Genomic DNA, 18,664 nt, shown 5'->3' with positions numbered 1-18,664 from the left:
AGGAGCCCCAGAGGAGGATCGGGAGAAGACAAGACACATTCCATGTAGGCAGTGTGTAGAGAGGAGGCATAGATGACATGTCTCCATTGGCTAGCTAGCTGGCAATGCTTACAGGCAACAGTGTTTTCTGCTAACTAGCCAGCTAGTGTATAAAATAGGGTTCAGTGGCTACTAGCTAGCTAGCTAGCCCACTGGGACTGACTAGCCTAGCTAGCTAACTTTAACTTTACAACAATGAGGACATTGTGAAACACCCTTAGGTAAGTGCCTATTTGTGTCTTGTAATTTCACATTTAGAAGATGCATTGGAACAATTAGCTAGCATGGTTATATGTATAATTTCTATCTTAACCAGAAAGTAAGATACTTGGAAGTTGCTCGAGTGGTATGTGTCTATTATAGAAGAAGCCCTTTTCATGACTCCAGTGCTGTTTGGCCTTGGGTTCTTGAGAGGTAGGACACTACTTTCGGAAAGCTTTTCAATAGAGTATGCATTTGTAAAAGAAAATGTGGCCTGGCTCTCACACTGGCTGTGCGTGTGTCCATCCATCCATCCAGCCGTCTGTCCTGTCTGCCTGTCTGTCTGTATCGGAGTTCCAGATATGGCTGGAAGAGAGTGGTGGCGGACAACAGTGGAGGGCAATTTCACTGAGTGGCGAGAACGTGAGGGAGATCAGCCTCATGGAGTTTATCTATTTGAGCTGATTCAAGTAGGTATCCTATATTAGGTAGACCTACTAGTTCTTGGGTAGAAACAGTGGCTTGCGAAATTATTCACCCCCCTGGCATTTTTTCTATTTTGTTTCCTTACAACCTGGAATTATAATAGATTGTTTGGAGGTGAATATCATTTGATTTACACAACATGCCTAGCACTTTTATTTTTTATTGTGAAACAAACAAGAAATAAGACAAAAAATCAGAACTTGAGCGTGCATAATTATTCATCCCCCCCAAAGTCAATACTTTGCAGAGCCACCTTTTGCAGCAATTACCGCTGCAAGTCTCTTGGGGCATGTCTCTATAAGCTTGGTACATCTAGCCACTGGGATTTTTAAGTAATCTTTAAATCATACCAGAGATTCTCAATTGGATTGAGGTCAGCTTTGATTAGGCTATTTCAAGATATTTAAATGTTTCACCTTAACCTCTCTTGGGTAGGGGGCATTATTTTCACGTCTGGATGAAAAGCGTGCCCAAAGTAAACTGCCTTTTACTCAGGCCCAGAATCCAGGATTGGTAGAATTGGTATAGAATTGGTATAGAAAACACTCTACGGTTTCTAAAACTGTTAAAATAATGTCTGTGACTATAACAGAACTTATATGGCAGGCGAAACCCTGAGGACAAACCATCCCCCCCAAAAATAATTTCAGTTTACCACTATTTTCAATGGCTGTCAATTTTATTATAAGGCAAAGTCCTCCCAGATTGCAGTTCCTAGGGCTTCCACTAGATGTCAACAGTTTAGAAAGAGTTTCAGGCTGGTTTTTGGAGAAAAAAAATCCAGAAATTGTAGTTTTTCTACGTAGCTCCCATTTTGGCTGTAGTGTTTCCAAGCGCGTTAATGAGAGCACGTCTTCAATTTTATTGTTTATTTATGCATTAGGGCACCTAAGGTTTTATTATAAATGTGTTTGGCTTGTTTGGAAAAGTTTATTAGTAACGTTTGGGATTAATTTTGTATGCATTTTGATGGAGGGAAACTGGGTGGATTATTGACTGAAGCACGCCAGTTAAGTGTTCCCTTTATTTTTTTGAGCAGTGTATATACATACACACACAAACATAGGCTAAGGGTCATTCACATGCATGCAAACATACCCCCACGCATAGACAATGTGTACTTAACACATTTCATTACATTTTTATATATTGCAAATAAAATGTTTTTAAAATCACAAATAATATTTTATATTATTAATTTCAAACAACGGCATTAGCATGAGAAGAACTTATCAGTCCAAAACGATGTCCTCGCCGTTCAAAAAATATGCTTCCATTTTGTAGTCAAAGCTATGGTCGCTAGCTGAATCTTCTTCCAAAAGAAGATCTGTTTCACTGTCACGATCAATTTCCTCTAGAATTTTGTCTACATTCGTATATCTAGTCTTAGATTTAGCTTTCCCTGACTTATTCGCCATGATGTTCGATATATAAACAGCTAAAGATGCGCGTTACCGAAAAAGGGCTGTGCGCCACAAGCTTGGCTCCTTCCAGTATGACTGTTCAATAGTGAATTACTGTCTTTACGCAGGAGTTTCCTACATGGATTGGTCTTCCAACACATAGCCATTGCATATTGCAGTGTTCCTCAGCTACATTGGCTATCTACCCAGCTAGATTTCAAGACGATAAGTGGTCATTGGGTTAAAATTCAGTCAATCAACGAAACAGTGGGCAAATCATTAGTGCACAATGATGTCATGACTTGTTGTCTTCAAGTCGGTTTCTCTCAGTCAATACGTCTCGCGAAATGACCCATCAGGTTTGATTGTGTTTCAAACAAACCAGTTGATTGCAGTGAAACCAAACATGACTGGAAAAGTCACGTTCTGTGTGGGTTATTTACCTGGAATGTGTCGTCGAAAATGGAATGAGACGGAATTCACGACACAAGCGGTTCACAAAATGTTTTGTGTTAGGCTACAAATATGGATTTGATCAAACAAAATATCATTAATTGTGTAACAGTGAACATTGGTATTGCAAACAGACGAAGATCGTCAAAGGTAAACTATTTATTTTAATGCAGTTTGGGTTTTCGTTACACCTGTGCTCGTTGAAATGTTTGTTTTTTATGGGGCTCTATGCCCAGATAATCGCATCGTGTTCTGTTGCATTAAAACCTTTTTTAAATCTGACAACGCAGTTGGATTAGCAAGATTCTAGGCTTTCGATACATGTGAGACACTTGTATTTTCATGAATGTTTAATATGACTATTTAAGTAGCGATCACCGTATGTTTTGGAATTTCTGCCCGCTAGCGGGTTCCGTGCTCAGAGAGGTTAAACTGAGATTTTATGGATATAAAGAAGGACATTATCGAACAAAAGGACCATTTGTGATGTATATAGGACTTTTTGGAGTGCCAACAGAAGAAGATCATCAAAGGTAAGGCATTTAATATAGTTATTTGTGACTTTCGTGTCGAACATGCCTGGTTGAAATATGTTTTTCATGGTTTTGTATGCAGGGTGCTGTCCTCAGATAATCGCATGGTGTGCTTTTGCCGTAAAACCTTTTCGAAATCTGACACACCGGCTAGATTTAGAAGAAGTTAAGCTTTATATTGATCTATTACACTTGTGATTTTATGAAAGTTAAATATTTATAATTCTGTAGTTTAAATTTTGCGCTCTGCAATTTCATCAGATGTTGGCCAGGTGGGACGCTACCATCCCACCTGCCCATAAGAAGTTAAACCACTTGAGTGTTGCTTTAGCAGTATGCTTAGGGTCATTGTCCTGCTGGAAGGGGAACCTCCGTTCCAGTCTCAAGTCTCTGAAAGACTGAAACAGGTTTCGCTCATGAATTTCCCTGTACTTAGCGCCATCCATCATTCCTTCAATTCTGACCAGTTTCCCTGTCCCTGCCGATGAAGAACATCGACACAGCATGATGCTGCCACCACCATGCTTCAGTGTGGGGATGTTGCTCTTGGGGTGATGAGAGGTGTTGGGTTTGTGCCAGACATAGCATTTTCCTTGGTGGTTAAAATGCTCAATTTTATTCTCATCTGACCGTAGTACCTTTTTCCAAATATGGTGGCTTATTTTTGTGTTTAAGTGTGCCTTGAATTCTAAATAAATCACAGACAGTGTCACCAGCAAAACACACCCACAGAATAACACCTCCTCCTCCTCCATGCTTCACAGTGGAAACCACCAAAAATCGCACATTTGGACTCATCAGACCAAAAGACAGATTTCCACAGGTCTAATGTCCATTGCTCGTGTTTCTTGGCCATAGCAGGTCTCTTGTTACTATTTGTGTCCTTTAGTGGTGGTTTCTTTGCAGCAATTTGACCATGAAGGCCTGATTCACGCAGTCTCCTCTGAACAGTTGATATTGAGATGTGTCTGTTAATTGCATGTATTTGTGATGAAATTTCTGAGGCTGTTAACTCTAATGAACTTATCCCCTGCAGCAGAGGTAACTCTGGGTCTTCCTTTCCTGTGAGAAATGTCCACATGAGAGCCAGTTTCATCGTAGCGCTTAATGGTTTTGCAACTGCACTTGAAGAAACTTTCAAAGTTGTTGAAATGTTCTGCATTGACTGACCTTCATGTCATAAAGTAATGATGGACTGTCATTTCTCTTTGCTTATTTGAGCTGTTCTTGCCAAAATATGGGCTTGGTCTTTTACCAAATAGGCCTATCTTCTGTATACCACCCCTACCTTGTCACAACTAAACTGATTGGCTCAAATGCATTAAGAAGGAAAAAAATATCACAAATTAACAAGTCACATCTGTTAATTGAAATGCCTTCCAGGTGACTACCTCAGGAAGTTGGTTGAGAGAATGCCATGAGTGTGCAAAGCTGTCATCAAGTCAAAGGGTAGCTACTGAAGAATCTCAAATATAAAATATATTTGATTTGTTAAACCGTTTTATGGTTACTACATGAATCCATTTGTGTTGGTTTGATGTTTTCACTATCATTCTACTGTACAGCTACATTGTAGAAAATAGTAAAAATAAAGAAAAACCCTTGCTATGTGTGTCCAAACCTTTAACTGGTGTGTGTGTGTGTATATATATATAACTCAGCAAAAAAATAAACGTCCCTTTTTCAACACCCTGCCTTTCAAGGTTAATTAGTAAAAATCAAAATAACTTAATTGTAAAGGGTTTCAACACTGTTTCCCAATGCTTGTTCAATGAACCATAAACAATTAATGACCATTCACCTGTGGAACTGTGATAAGACACTAACAGCTTACGGACGGTAGGAAATTAAGGTCACAGTTATGAAAACTTAGGACACTAAAGAGGTCTTTCTACTGACTCAGAAAAACACCAAAAGAAAGATGCCCAGGGTCCCTGCTCATCTGCGTGAACGTGTCTTAGGCGTGGTGCAAGGAGGCATGAGGACTGCAGATGTGGCCAGGGCAATACATTTCAATGTCCGTACTGTGAAACTCCTTCGACAGCGCTACAGGGAGACAGGATGGACATCTGATCGTCCTCGCAGTGGAAGACCACGTGTAACAACACCTGCACAGGATCGGCACATCCGAAGATCACACCTGTGGGACAGGTACAGGATGGCGACAACAACTGCCCGAGTTACACCAAGGAATGCACAATCCCTCCATCAGTGCTCAGAATGTCCGCAATAGGCTGAAAGAGGCTGGACTTAGGACTTTTAGGCCTTTAATAAGGCAGGGCCTTACCAGACATCATCGGCAACAACGTCGCCTATGGGCACAAACCCACCGTCGCTGGACCAGACAGGGCTGGCGAAAAGTGCTCTTCACTGACGAGACGTGGTTTTGTCTCACCAGGGGTGATGATCGGATTCACGTTTATCGACGAAGCAATGAGCGTTACACCAAGGCCTGTAATCTGGATCGATTTGGAGGTGGAGGGTCTGTCATGGTCTGGGGAGTTGTGTCACAGCATCATCGGACTGAGCTTGTTGTCATTGCAGGCAATCTCGATGCTGTGCATTACAGGGAAGACATCATCCTCCCTCGTGATACCCTTCCTGCAGGCTCATCCTGACATGACACTACAGCATGACAATGCCACCAGCCATACTGCTCGTTCTGTATGTGATTTCCTGCAAGACAGGCATGTCAGTGTTCTGCCATGGCCAGCGAAGAGACAATTTTTTTTCTGAGGTCTTGGATTTATTTTGATTTTCCCATGATGTCAAGCAAAGAGGCACTGAGTTTGAATGTAGGCCTTGAAATCATCCTCAGGTACACCTCCAATTGACTCAAATTATGTCAATTAGCCTATCAGAAGCTTCTAAAGCCATGACAACATTTTCTGGAATTTTCCAAGCTGTCCAAGCTGTAAAGGCACAGACAACTAAGTGTATGTAAACTTCTGACCCACTGGAATTGTGATACAGTGAACTATAAGTGAAATAATCTGTCTGTAAACATTACATTATTTACGTAGAAAAATCCTAAATGTCACGAGTGTTGAATAAAATTATGCTGATTGTCCATAGTGTTGGTACCTCAGCTAAACAAAATTGTCAGATAAATGATCCACAGAAAAGTATCATCAAACCGACTTTAAAACGTAGGTCTATGTGTGTGCCTAGAAGGCCAGCATCCCGAAGTCACCTCTTCACTGTTGACGTTGAGACTGGTGTTTTGCAGGTACTATTTAATGAAGCTGTCGGTTGAGGACCCCATATGTGACCCCAAACTTTTGAACAGTAGTGTCATTTTATTCAACATTCCGGCTTATAAAGAGAGTGCCATTTCCAGAATCAAACACTGTCATGGTGAAGACGATGTATTTAGAAATTCACTGTTTGGTCTCCAGGCAACATCACAGCATTATCAAACCTCCCCCATCTTTTCATTCAATGCTTAATTTTGTAATCCGTAAACACAGTGCTGATCTGTGTTGCCAAAGAGCTCTACATTTATTTCATTGGTCCACAAACCATTTCCCCCCGGATTTAGGCTTGTTTAGGTGGGTTTTTGAGAAACTCTCTTGTGTCTCCTTCAGCATTTGGGTCTTTCTATGTTTACCAATGACCAAATGAAGGGTTAAAAGAAAATAACAAACTTCCTGCAATCAACTATGGGGGAGGTTCGATAATGCTGTGCGGTTGCTTTGTTACCTCTGATACTGGTACTCAGGGCCTTGAATGTGTGCAAGAAGAAATAAGAAGATTATTAAGGTGTTTTGAAGTGCAATGTTCAACTCAAAAACTGTGTCTCTGTTGAAGGTTGTGGGTCTTCCAGTATGACAACAACCCCAAACACACATAACAAGTGCTTACTTGTATTTTTGTAGAGCAAAACCTTTAGTGAAAGGTACCACACAGTACACAGACACCCTCATGCTCTCAATGTTGTTGAGATATGTTGATTTTCCTTGTAGGCTGGCTATTGGGCGAGGAAACTGTGAAGCCAGCTCTATAGCCTATTGACTATTTATGAGTATTTTATTTGTGTCTGTTTGCTGCTTTTCATTATTAAATCATGCATATTTATATAGCCTAAATTAAATGTGTTCATATGGGCAAATATTAGCTATAGGCTAAAGCATACCAAATTGTGATCAATTATGAAAACAGAACATTCCATGTAAAAAAATGGTGGTATCTGGTATAAGGCTGATATTTAGACGTTTCAATTGAAAAAGACTGTCACATGACTAGAAATCGAAACATTGTGATTTTAGAGAGACAAAGTAGCAATAGCCTATGATTAAAGGGTTAGGCTATACTGGGCTCTCACCATACTATTCAGAGATTGACAAGACTATAACATTGGAATGTTGTAAAGTGATGGCCTACCTTGTCTGGCGAGGACACAAAAAAATACTTTTTCAGGTACAAACAGGTGGACAACAGAGGACTCTGGATGAGAGTGGTGTAGACTCACCTGGGGTTACGTCAGAGTGCCTTGCCTGCTGTCTCGAATCCCAGAGGGACCAACACGGCACCGACCGGCAGTGTGCCCTCTGCGGCCACAGATGGTGCACGTGAAGGCCCCTCCTCCAGCCTCCCTACGCGCAGCCCCTCCCAACTCCATGGGCACCGGCGCGGGAGTGCTGGGAGATGGAACCGACAGGGTTCCCACAGGACGTGCATGGATGACCAGCAGGTTATCCAACCAGATAGACAGATCCACCAGTTGGTTAAAGGTTTGTCAAACAGGGGAAGACGGTCCACCCACTTGTCCCACACTGACCTGATTGCAGTTAGCTTGTCTCTCTGCCACCAAGCTGGTCAGGTGTCTCGGTTATCAAAGCGGATAATCCTTATCCATTATTGCACGGAAAAGTTATCTGCCATTGTCTGCATCCCACAGGGATTCTGTGGATTCCCCATTGGGTCTGAAAACACAAAGTATGTAAATGAGTTTGGTCCATCTCCTTCTATCTCTCTCCAAAAACACGCCTTCCCTCCAAATTAGTGCAGTCCAGAATTATTTTCTGGATTGTGTCTGGGATGAACAGTTCAAAAGAAGAATTTATGTTCTGCACATGAGTAACCGCCATCCGCTTCGGCCCTGGTTGCATCCTTATCGCATTGGCCATGCGCGGTGGCTCATTCCTTGGGCAAGAAGACCATTCAATTTCACTTTTTTTACATCCACATATATCTCCTCCTGCAGGCTGCTGATGAGCTGGTTACTGACGGGCTGGTCCTGGGGCTGGCTGCTTATGGGCTGGTCCTACGGCTGGCTGAGGGTCAATCTTATCCTCTTCTTCCAACTCACTGTCAGACTCCGAATTGACACATTCTTCATCTTCCAAGTGGAAGACACTCCTTCCACACTAGCTTCTCTTGGTGCAAACATTTTTTCTAAGGCCCTCTGAGCAAAGATTACTTTTGCCATACTGATTGATTGTGATAATGAGCCACACATGCAAAGCTATTTATTTGCTGTGTCCCTCCCCCAATTTGCAACTGGCTGGAGTAAAGTTTGTGAAAATCCTGCATTTTTTTACAATAATGTATTATAATAACATTGTGCAGGTTCCCGCAAGACATTGTGTAGTTTTACACACTACAAAGTGTGGAGAGTGTGAGAAGAGCGGGAGACAGGCAGACCGGCAGGGAGACAACCAGGTTCTTGGTGCTATGTTGAAACAGCAGGCCCAGGGAGGAGAAAGACAGAGTGAAGGCTCACAGCAAACAGTTTTGTTTCATTTTTACTTGTTTTCGCCTAGAAACACACAAACATGTATCACCCTCGGGTCCACATAGGGGGGTGCACTCAATTGAAGTATGTTATTTTACATGTTCTTCACAGAAAACAAGCCAAGGAGTCTCAGGTTGAAAAAATAATTCATTGTATCATTTTTCTTTTAGTATACATTGAAAATGGGTTTCACAGACCCGAACACCACACAAGGGTTAAGAAAAGTGGCACAGTGCCAATATATGTGGCCGCAAATGTATTTCAACATGAGATGTACAGCTTCTTCTTTTTGTGAGTGCATAGCATAGTATGCATTTTTATGACAGGTCAGCTGTCAAAGCAAAGAGAAAGAAAAGAATGGGCACAGGATGTTGGTAACAGCATAGTCAAAGGTGAAAGGAGAAGGTACAAAAGGTCAATAATATTGACAGTCACATATTGAACATATAATACTCTAAAATATGAGGTTGCGTGTTCAATTCAAAGTGACATCTTGTTCTTTCTTTGGAACAGAGATGTGTAGGCTGCAGATACAGTATAGGAAGACATGAGTCACAGTGGCCATTGCCGAAATCTAGCTTGCCTTCTACTTACTTAAACTGCATACTGTGTACTAATCATACTACATACTATTTAGAATGTACATTTAGTACAAACATATGCAGAATGTTTCAAATATCAACATACAAATCATTAATACTGAGGAGGTGTAATCACGCTTCTGTAACGGCTTTCTTTAGGTGAAGTAGAGTCGGACCAAAATGCAGCGTGGTATTCTTGAAACATGTTTAATGACGAAGAAAAAAACAAACAATACAAAAAACGTAACGTGAAAACCTATACAGCCTATCTGGTGCAAACAAACACAGAGACAGGAATAAGGACAATCACCCACAAACACACAGTGAAACCCAGGCTACCTAAATATGGTTCCCAATCAGATACAATGACTAACACCTGCCTCTGATTGAGAACCATATCAGGCCAGACATAGAAATAGACAAACAAGACATCCAACATAGAATGTCCACCCAGCTCACGTCCTGACCAACACTAAAACAAGGAAAACACACACGAACGAATGTCAGAATGTGACAGCTTCTTGCCTGCCATTCGTTAATTTTTGTAGAGCGAATTCCCTATTGTGATTGTCATGATACAATTCGCTTCCTCAATAGTGTGCAGAAAATTCTACTAGATGAAAAGCCGAAATTAGTATGACATCCATGCATTTAAAACTGTTATACTTAAAACTCTATTTTTTTGCATACCCAAAAAGACTACCACACCCTACCAAAAATTGAATGACACCAGTAGCGGTGTGGGTAAAACAACTGGGAAAGCCAAGCCAGGAAAACAAATTGCCATATTACCACCTATGTGTTGTGATAATTGCGTTGTTTGCTCTAGAACCTGTTAGTTCATAGAGCCTTGCACCCGTGATATGCTGTTTACTAAACAACTATTGATTTAGAACCATGGAGAGTTAGGCTACCCGAGGTTGCAAAGAAAACAGGAATTGACTCCACTATTACAGCACCATTTCAACTTTAACATTTCAACATCATCAAATCACGTACAGTATGCTTAGTCAAATAGAGTGACAATTAAAAGATACCAAAAACAATTTAGTCCAATAAACCTAAGCTAAATATGATGTGGCTGTCCATGGCACTGATTTGTGTATGTGTGTGTGTTTGTGTGTGTGTGTGTGTGTGTGTGTGCGTGCGTGTAAGTAGAAACAGTTGTTGACACCATACTTGTAGAGAAACACATGTCATCCTCCTCTCTTTCGACGAAACGGTCTATGACTCTGTCATACAGTACATGCTTTAACTTTTTTTGTCCCAGGCAACCTGGATAAAATGCTTGCTCGCTAGCCTAACTTCCTTTCATAGGCAACGATGAAAGGAAAGGGACAATTTTAGTTAGCTAGCTAGCCACCGGAGGACAACAACACAACGAGATGCAACAACTCAATTATTTTCTGTCAATGAAGTTTGGTATTTGATGTGATGTGATTGGTGTGAAGCCAAATCCAAAGTGGCTTCCCTGGACACTTTCTTTGGTGCACCAGGACCATTCACAGCTGAGCTCGCTCAGTTTAGCTTAAGGCTGATTGGCCATTATTTCATAAATGTTCTATCAAGGGAGGTCAAATTCTCGCTGGTTTCCCATTCGTTCAATGCTACAGGCAACAACAATATCATCCTCTTTTTGACTACACAGCATCACATAGAGGGGCTACACATGCAGAGACAGAGGTGTTTTGCTAGCTCTGATGCTTTCTCCGGTCAGATACAGTGCCTTGCGAAAGTATTTGGCCCCCTTGAACTTTTGCCACATTTCAGGCTTCAAACATAAAGATATAAAACTGTATTTTTTTGTGAAGAATCAACAAGTGGGACACAATCATGAAGTGGAACGACATTTATTGGATATTTCAAACTTTTTTAACAAATCAAAAACTGAAAAATTGGGCGTGCAAAATTATTCAGCCCCTTTACTTTCAGTGCAGCAAACTCTCTCCAGAAGTTCAGTGAGGATCTCTGAATGATCCAATGTTGACCTAAATGACTAATGATGATAAATACAATCCACCTGTGTGTAATCAAGTCTCCGTAAATGCAACTGCACTGTGATAGTCTCAGAGGTCCGTTAAAAGCGCAGAGAGCATCATGAAGAACAAGGAACACAAAAGGCAGGTCCGAGATACTGCTGTGAAGAAGTTTAAAGACGGATTTGGATACAAAAAGATTTCCCAAGCTTTAAACATCCCAAGGAGCACTGTGCAAGCGATAATATTGAAATGGAAGGAGTATCAGACCACTGCAAATCTACCAAGACCTGGCCGTCCCGCTAAACTTTCAGCTCATACAAGGAGAAGACTGATCAGAGATGCAGCCAAGAGGCCCATGATCACTCTGGATGAACTGCAGAGATCTACAGCTGAGGTGGAAGACTCTGTCCATAGGACAACAATCAGTCGTATATTGCACAAATCTGGCCTTTATGGAAGAGTGGCAAGAAGAAAGCCATTTCTTAAAGATATCCATAAAAAGTGTCGGTTAAAGTTTGCCACAAGCCACCTGGGAGACACACCAAACATGTGTAAGAAGGTGCTCTGGTCAGATGAAACCAAAATTGAACTTTTTGGCAACAATGCAAGACGTTATGTTTGGCGTAAAAGCAACACAGCTCATCACCCTGAACACACCATCCCCACTGTCAAACATGGTGGTGGCAGCATCATGGTTTGGGCCTGCTTTTCTTCAGCAGGGACAGGGAAGATGGTTCAAATTGATGGGAAGATGGATGGAGCCAAATACAGGACCATTCTGGAAGAAAACCTGATGGAGTCTGCAAAAGACCTGAGACTGGGACGGAGATTTGTCTTCCAACAAGACAATGATCCAAAACATAAAGCAAAATCTACAATGGAATGGTTCAAAAATAAACATATCCAGGTGTTAGAATGGCCAAGTCAAAGTCCAGACCTGAATCCAATTGAGAATCTGTGGAAAGAACTGAAAACTGCTGTTCACAAATGCTCTCCATCCAACCTCACTGAGCTCGAGCTGTTTTGCAAGGAGGAATGGGAAAAAATTTCAGTCTCTCGATGTGCAAAACTGATAGAGACATACCCCAAGCGACTTACAGCTGTAATCACAGCAAAAGGTGGCGCTACAAAGTATTAACTTAAGGGGGCTGAATAATTTTGCACGCCCAATTTTTCAGTTTTTGATTTGTTAAAAAAGTTTGAAATATCCAATAAATGTTGTTCCACTTCATGATTGTGTCCCACTTGTTTTTGATTCTTCACAAAAAAATACAGTTTTATATCTTTATGTTTGAAGCCTGAAATGTGGCAAAAGGTCGCAAAGTTCAAGGGGGCCGAATACTTTCGCAAGGCACTGTACATTCAGCCTCTTGCGAATTGAAGGAAGATTATGAAGAGACGAAAGGTACATTATTTTATGTTTTTTTCATTTGATATTTCTTGGCATCCATGAATACACACCACTGATTATGACACAACCTTAAAACCTTAACATTTTTACATCAACAAATAACCTTGAATTCATTATGTTTCCACATCTTATGAAAATGAAAAGAAACCAATAAATTCATTTCAAATGATCTTTCTCAAAAACGTTTGTATATTGTCCCATACAATAATGTATACTCTTAATTTTTTGTTCCTACATTTTGGCGACCCCACTGAACTGCTGTAGGAATACATCTTAAATGGCACCCTATTCCCTAGCTCTCCGCTCCGGCCCACCCCCGTTGTCGTAGTACTATTTTCTCCTTCTACAGTGGTTGCTCCACTAAAAGTTTTGCAATTATGCTGCGAGATTAAGAGGTAATTTGTGGTTTTGTACGGTACTGTGTATCACCACTTCATTGCTACAGACCAGCGCAAGGGGGAGTTAGAGCACTGGTTATGCTTTTGGGTCCTACTGTGTCTCTAAATGACAATGAATGGGCGACATAAACCTAAATAGAAATTGATGATTTTGCACGGCTTCAGTATTACTTACTAAAACTGTTATTACACTAAGGTTTTAATTTTTTTATTTTGTTAGGATTATTATGATCTTACTGTAGCCCACTCCCGACCTGTCATGTTTTATGGTGCCTAAGTGGTGCAATAGTCTAAGACACAGCATAGCAGTGCAAGCTGTGTTGCTACAGCTGTGTTGCTACAGTTCAACGCCGGCCTCCACTGGGAGACCAATGAGATGACTGTAGGTTTTTTGATTTCTCTCCCTCTAAAAACAGAAATAAATCATTCTAAATTACAAACTGGTTTTATTTTCAAATTATTAACCATGTCTCACACCATATTCAAGAATGGTGTTTTTCCTCGCTCATTTTCTGTTATTTAAAAATAAAATAATCTCCAAAATATTGTTATTTTGTTAAACAAAGCAATTATTAATATAATTATTATTATTGATTTATAATTATATAAAAGCCCCTTGGAAATTCTCACAGATATATTATTCTGTATTTTTCAGGACAAAATATATTGGTCGTATTGGTCATGGCTCCCAAGTGGTGCACAATGGGATTGCCTTGCAGTTCTCCAGTTGTATCCACTGAACACGTGCAAGGTTCAAGGCACAAGGACAGGGGGCACGGGATGGGCTGCAGAAGACAGACCTAGCCCATGGGGAAGGGAGAACAACACTCTTAAGGGGCATTGCACTAATAATGATGCTGCCAAGGGAAAAGTTCCCGCTGTTCTTTGCGCCATCTGCACGTTCAAACTAATACAATGTAACTAATAATGCCATCTTTATGCTTTCATTAATAAAATAATGATAAAACTACTCTTTGAAAATGCCGATGTTTATTTAGTTATGGATCCATAACGAATAAATATCACTGAATTACAGAAATATCCTCCAATCCTCTATACGTAATTATTGGCGGAGAGTCACGTCATATTTTCTCGATATACTGTGGGCCTGCCTTTGGCGCCATGAGTCTCACTAGTGTTGAGTAATATGCTGTTAAAAGTCAAATCAAATCAAATTGTATTTGTCACATACACATGGTTAGCAGATGTTAATGCGAGTGTAGCGAAATGCTTGTAAAAGTGATGTAGGTCTTATTTACTTAAAGAGCATATTGAAGTTAGAAGCAATAGGATTTGAAGCAATAGCCTACAATTACTTTAGCACCATTGTACAGCGCCATATTTTAAATTCCATCTGAATGGAAATTAAAATATGGAGATGTACAATGGTGCTATTTTTTTTTTTCTTGAAATAGAAACACCATAATATTAATCAAATGAATTAAGCAAGTACTAGTCAAAAGTTTGGACACACCTACTCATTCCAATGTTTTTCTTTAATTTTACTATTTTATACATTGTAGAATAATATTGAGGACATCACATCTATGGAATAACACATCCTTGAGATGTTTCTACATTCAATTAAGAACACATTCGTATTTACAAGGACAGCCTACTCCTTCCTCCCCGTCTGGGAATTGAACCCCGGTCTCCCGCATGCCCGCAAGACACGGGGATTCATCATATTGTACAGCGCTATGTTTTCCATTCCATCTTAACGGAAACCCAGTGGGTTTTTCATTTTTCTTGAAATATAAACACCATAATATTAATCAAATTAATGAAGAAACATTTCCTAAAATCAATCCCATATACTACCTTCTTACAATTTTTTTTTTTTAAATTCTCCAGTACAGTCACTGTTGAAGGCTATCAGATGCTTCTCAAAGATGCCCTCTGGTGGTCAAACTAGCACTAACTACCGATAATGGCACCAGTGCAAGCTGCGCATCAGAACGATGCAACTTTTAAAGGACGAACCACTGTAGCTGGATGGCTGCTCTCCACTTTGTTCATTGATACCACTGATGTGTGAGGTAAAGGGGTAGGGGAAATGGAGAACTAAGTGTTTGCCAAAAACTTTTTCCAAAATATTACAGCGCCTTCGGAAAGTATTCAGACCTTTTGACATTTTCCACATTTTGTTACGTTACAGCCTTATTGTAAAATGTATTAAATTAAATAAAATCCTCAGAAATCTACACACAATACGCCATAATGACAGGGAAAAGGGAAAGGGAAAACAAGGTTTTAGAAAATTTTGCAAAAAAAATGAAATACCTAATACCTTAAAAAATAGAAATACTGTACATTAAATACCAAATACCTTATTTAAAAAAATTGTTCAGGCCCTTTGCTATGACACTCAAAATGGAGCTCAGGTGCATACTGTTTCCATTGATCATCCTTGAGATGTTTCTACAACTTGATTGGAGTCCACCTGTGGTAAATTCAATTGATTGGACATGATTTGGAAAGACACACACCTATCTATATAAGGTCCCACAGTTGACAGTGCATATCAGACAAAAATCCAAGCCATGATGTCGAAGGAATTGTCGTTAGATCTCCAGGACAGGATTGTGTCGAGGCACAGGTATGGGTAAGGTTAACAAAAATGTTTTGCATCATTGAAGGTCCCCAAGAACACAGTGACCTCCATAATTCTTAAATAGAAGAAGTTTGGAACCACCAGGACTCTTCCTAGAGCTTGCCGCCCAGCCAAACTGAGCAATCGCGGGAGAAGGGCCTTGGTCAGGGAGGTGACCAAGAACCCGATGGTCACCCTGACAGAGCACTAGAGTTCCTTTGTGGTGATGGGAGAACCTTCCTGGAAGGACAACCATCTCTGCAGCACTCCACCAATCAGACGGAAGCCACTCCTCAGTAAAGGGCACATGACAGCCCGCTTGTAGTTTGCCAAAAGGCACCTAAAGACTCTTAGACCATGAGAAACAAGATTTTCTGGTCTGATGAAACCAAGATTGAACTCTTTGGCCTGAATACCAAGTGACAATTATGGAGGAAACCTTGCCTCATCCCTACATTGAAGCATGGTGCTGGTAGCATCATGCTACCACCATGATGTTTTTCAGCAGTAGGGACTGGGCCTCCTGACAGGATTGAGGCAAAGATAGCGTCAGGTTAGAGGTTAGTGGTTAGAGCATTGGGCCAGTAACCGAACGGTTAATGGATCGAATCCCTGAGCTGACAAGGTGAAAATCTGTCATTCTGCCCCTGAACGTGTTAACTCACTGTTCCCCGATAGGCAGTTAACTCACTGTTCCCCGATAGGCTGTCATTGAATTTGTTCTTGAATGACTTTCCTCGTTAAATAAAGGTAAAAAGATTAACAAAGTACAGAGAGATACTTGGTGAAAACCTGCTCCAGAACCTCACACTGGGGTAAAGGTTCACCTTCCAACAGGACAATGTCCCTAAGCACACAGCCAAGACAACAAAGGAGTGGCTTTGGGACAAGTCTCTGAATGTCCTTGAGTGGCCCAGCCAAAGCTTGGACTTGAACCCACTTGAACTTCTCTGGAGAGACCTGAAAATAGCTGTGCAGCAATGCTTCCCATCCAACCTGACAGGGCTTGAGAGGATCTGCAGAGAAGAATGGAAGAAATTTAGAGATGGATGACCTGGGATATTTTCCTGGGATATTTTCCAGGAAATGTGCACAGATCCATGCAACGTGGGTCTGTGCATTATCATGCTGAAACATAAGGTGTTGGTGACAGATGAGCCTCAGGATCTCATCACGTTATCTCTGTGCATTCAAATTGCCATTGATAAAATGAAATTGTGTTCGTTGTTTGTAGCTTATGCCTGCCCATACCATAACCCCTCGCCACTATGGGGAACTCTGTTCACAACACTGACATCAGCAAACCGCTCGCCCACACGATGCTATACACACTGTCTGCCATTTGCCCGGTACAGTTGAAACCGGGATTCATCCCGTGAAGAGAACACTTCTCTAGCATGCAGTGGCCATCGAGAATTTGCTGAAGTCGGCTACTATGTTGAACTGCAGTCAGGTCAAGACCCTGGTGAGGACGACTAGCACGCAGATGAGCTTCCCTTTGGTTGTGCAAACCCACAATTTCATCAGCTGTCTTGGTAGCTGTTCTCAGACGATACGTGGGTGAAGATTATCTGGCAACAGCTCTAGAGGACTTTGCTGTAGTGAGCATGGCAATTGCACGCTCCCTCAAAACTTAAGACATCTGTGGCCTTTTATTGTCCCCAAGACAAGGTGCACCTGTGTAATGATCATGTTGTTTCATCATTTCTTGATAAGCCACACCTGTCAGGTGGATGGATTATCTTGGCAAAGAAGAAATGCTCACTAACAGGGATGTAATCAAATTTGTGCACACAATTTGAGAGAAATAAGCTTTTTGTGCGTATGAAACATTTCTTGGATCTTTCATTTCAGCTAATGAGACATGAAACACGGGACAAACACTTTACACGTTGCATTTATATTTGTGTTCAGTGTAAAATATATTCCCCTGTACTTTGGTATACTTTTTAGCCAGTTACAGGTTTTTCAAAAATGCTCAATGCTCCAACTTCCTCAGTGGCGAGTTGACTGACCCAGTTTGGACCTCCCCCCTAAACCAACCATAGGCCTACATCAGTAATACCATGTCAGAAAATCCTAGTGAGAGCCCTGATCGTACATTTAAACATATTTCCAGTTAGCTACGGAAGAGCATCCAATCACCAAGTACACATAACAGTCTATAGCCTACCATTCCTTCTGAGGCAACATCATTATTAGGCTAAAAAGCTGCATTTGCCTATGATTTGAGCAGTGTTGGTGTTGCAATCATGCCATTGTCGGGCCAGGGATGTCACCGCTGAAGTGTTACTCAGAAAAATTATTCAAGCTTGGACGGTCTGCAGTAATTCTGAAAGTAGCAACCAATAGCCAAAACTGGTTGCCAAAACTGGTTGCCAAAAATTGCATAGTACGTCACAAATGTGCAGATATGTGCACCATGCTCTCTCTCTCCCTCTACTGTCTTGCTAGCTGTCACTCAAATTGCGAGGGTCTGAAACTCATTGGCTGAAACTGGAATTGCTAGGATGCTTGCCCACATTAGGGGAAATGTAGGGGAAATGAGGCTGCACAGCTTCCAGAAAACAGTCTCTTTCAAACTAGGAATTGTGTGGATAATTGATGTAAAACAGTAGTTCTACTCATAGATTATGCATGCACAATCTATGATTATTGATACATCCAGCACAAAGCGGGAGATTTCATAATTACTTAAGTCGCCAAAGTACCGGAGCATGTCTATAAGCGATTGAGTGTATTGAATAAGTAATAATCCGCCAGCTCTGAAGATAATACCAATAATTCAAGTAAACCGTCAATGTTATTTTATTTCACTGTCGGCTTCACCCTCCGACATATCTCACAGTG

At 41.0% G+C, this 18,664-nt stretch overlaps 1 protein-coding gene across 1 annotated transcript in view; it reads left to right on the top strand.

Annotated features, from left to right (window-relative positions):
* LOC110490012 (cadherin-20) overlaps positions 1-18,664 on the top strand; it is a 126,516-nt gene that overhangs the window by 29,871 nt on the left and 77,981 nt on the right. The window lies entirely within an intron of this gene.

Source organism: Oncorhynchus mykiss, chromosome 15 (genome assembly GCF_057628025.1).
Source record: "Oncorhynchus mykiss isolate SJ-2025 chromosome 15, ASM5762802v1, whole genome shotgun sequence".
NCBI lineage: Eukaryota > Metazoa > Chordata > Actinopteri > Salmoniformes > Salmonidae > Oncorhynchus > Oncorhynchus mykiss.
Note: the sequence above shows the minus strand (reverse complement) of the source record. Positions and strands in the feature narration are given on the sequence as shown.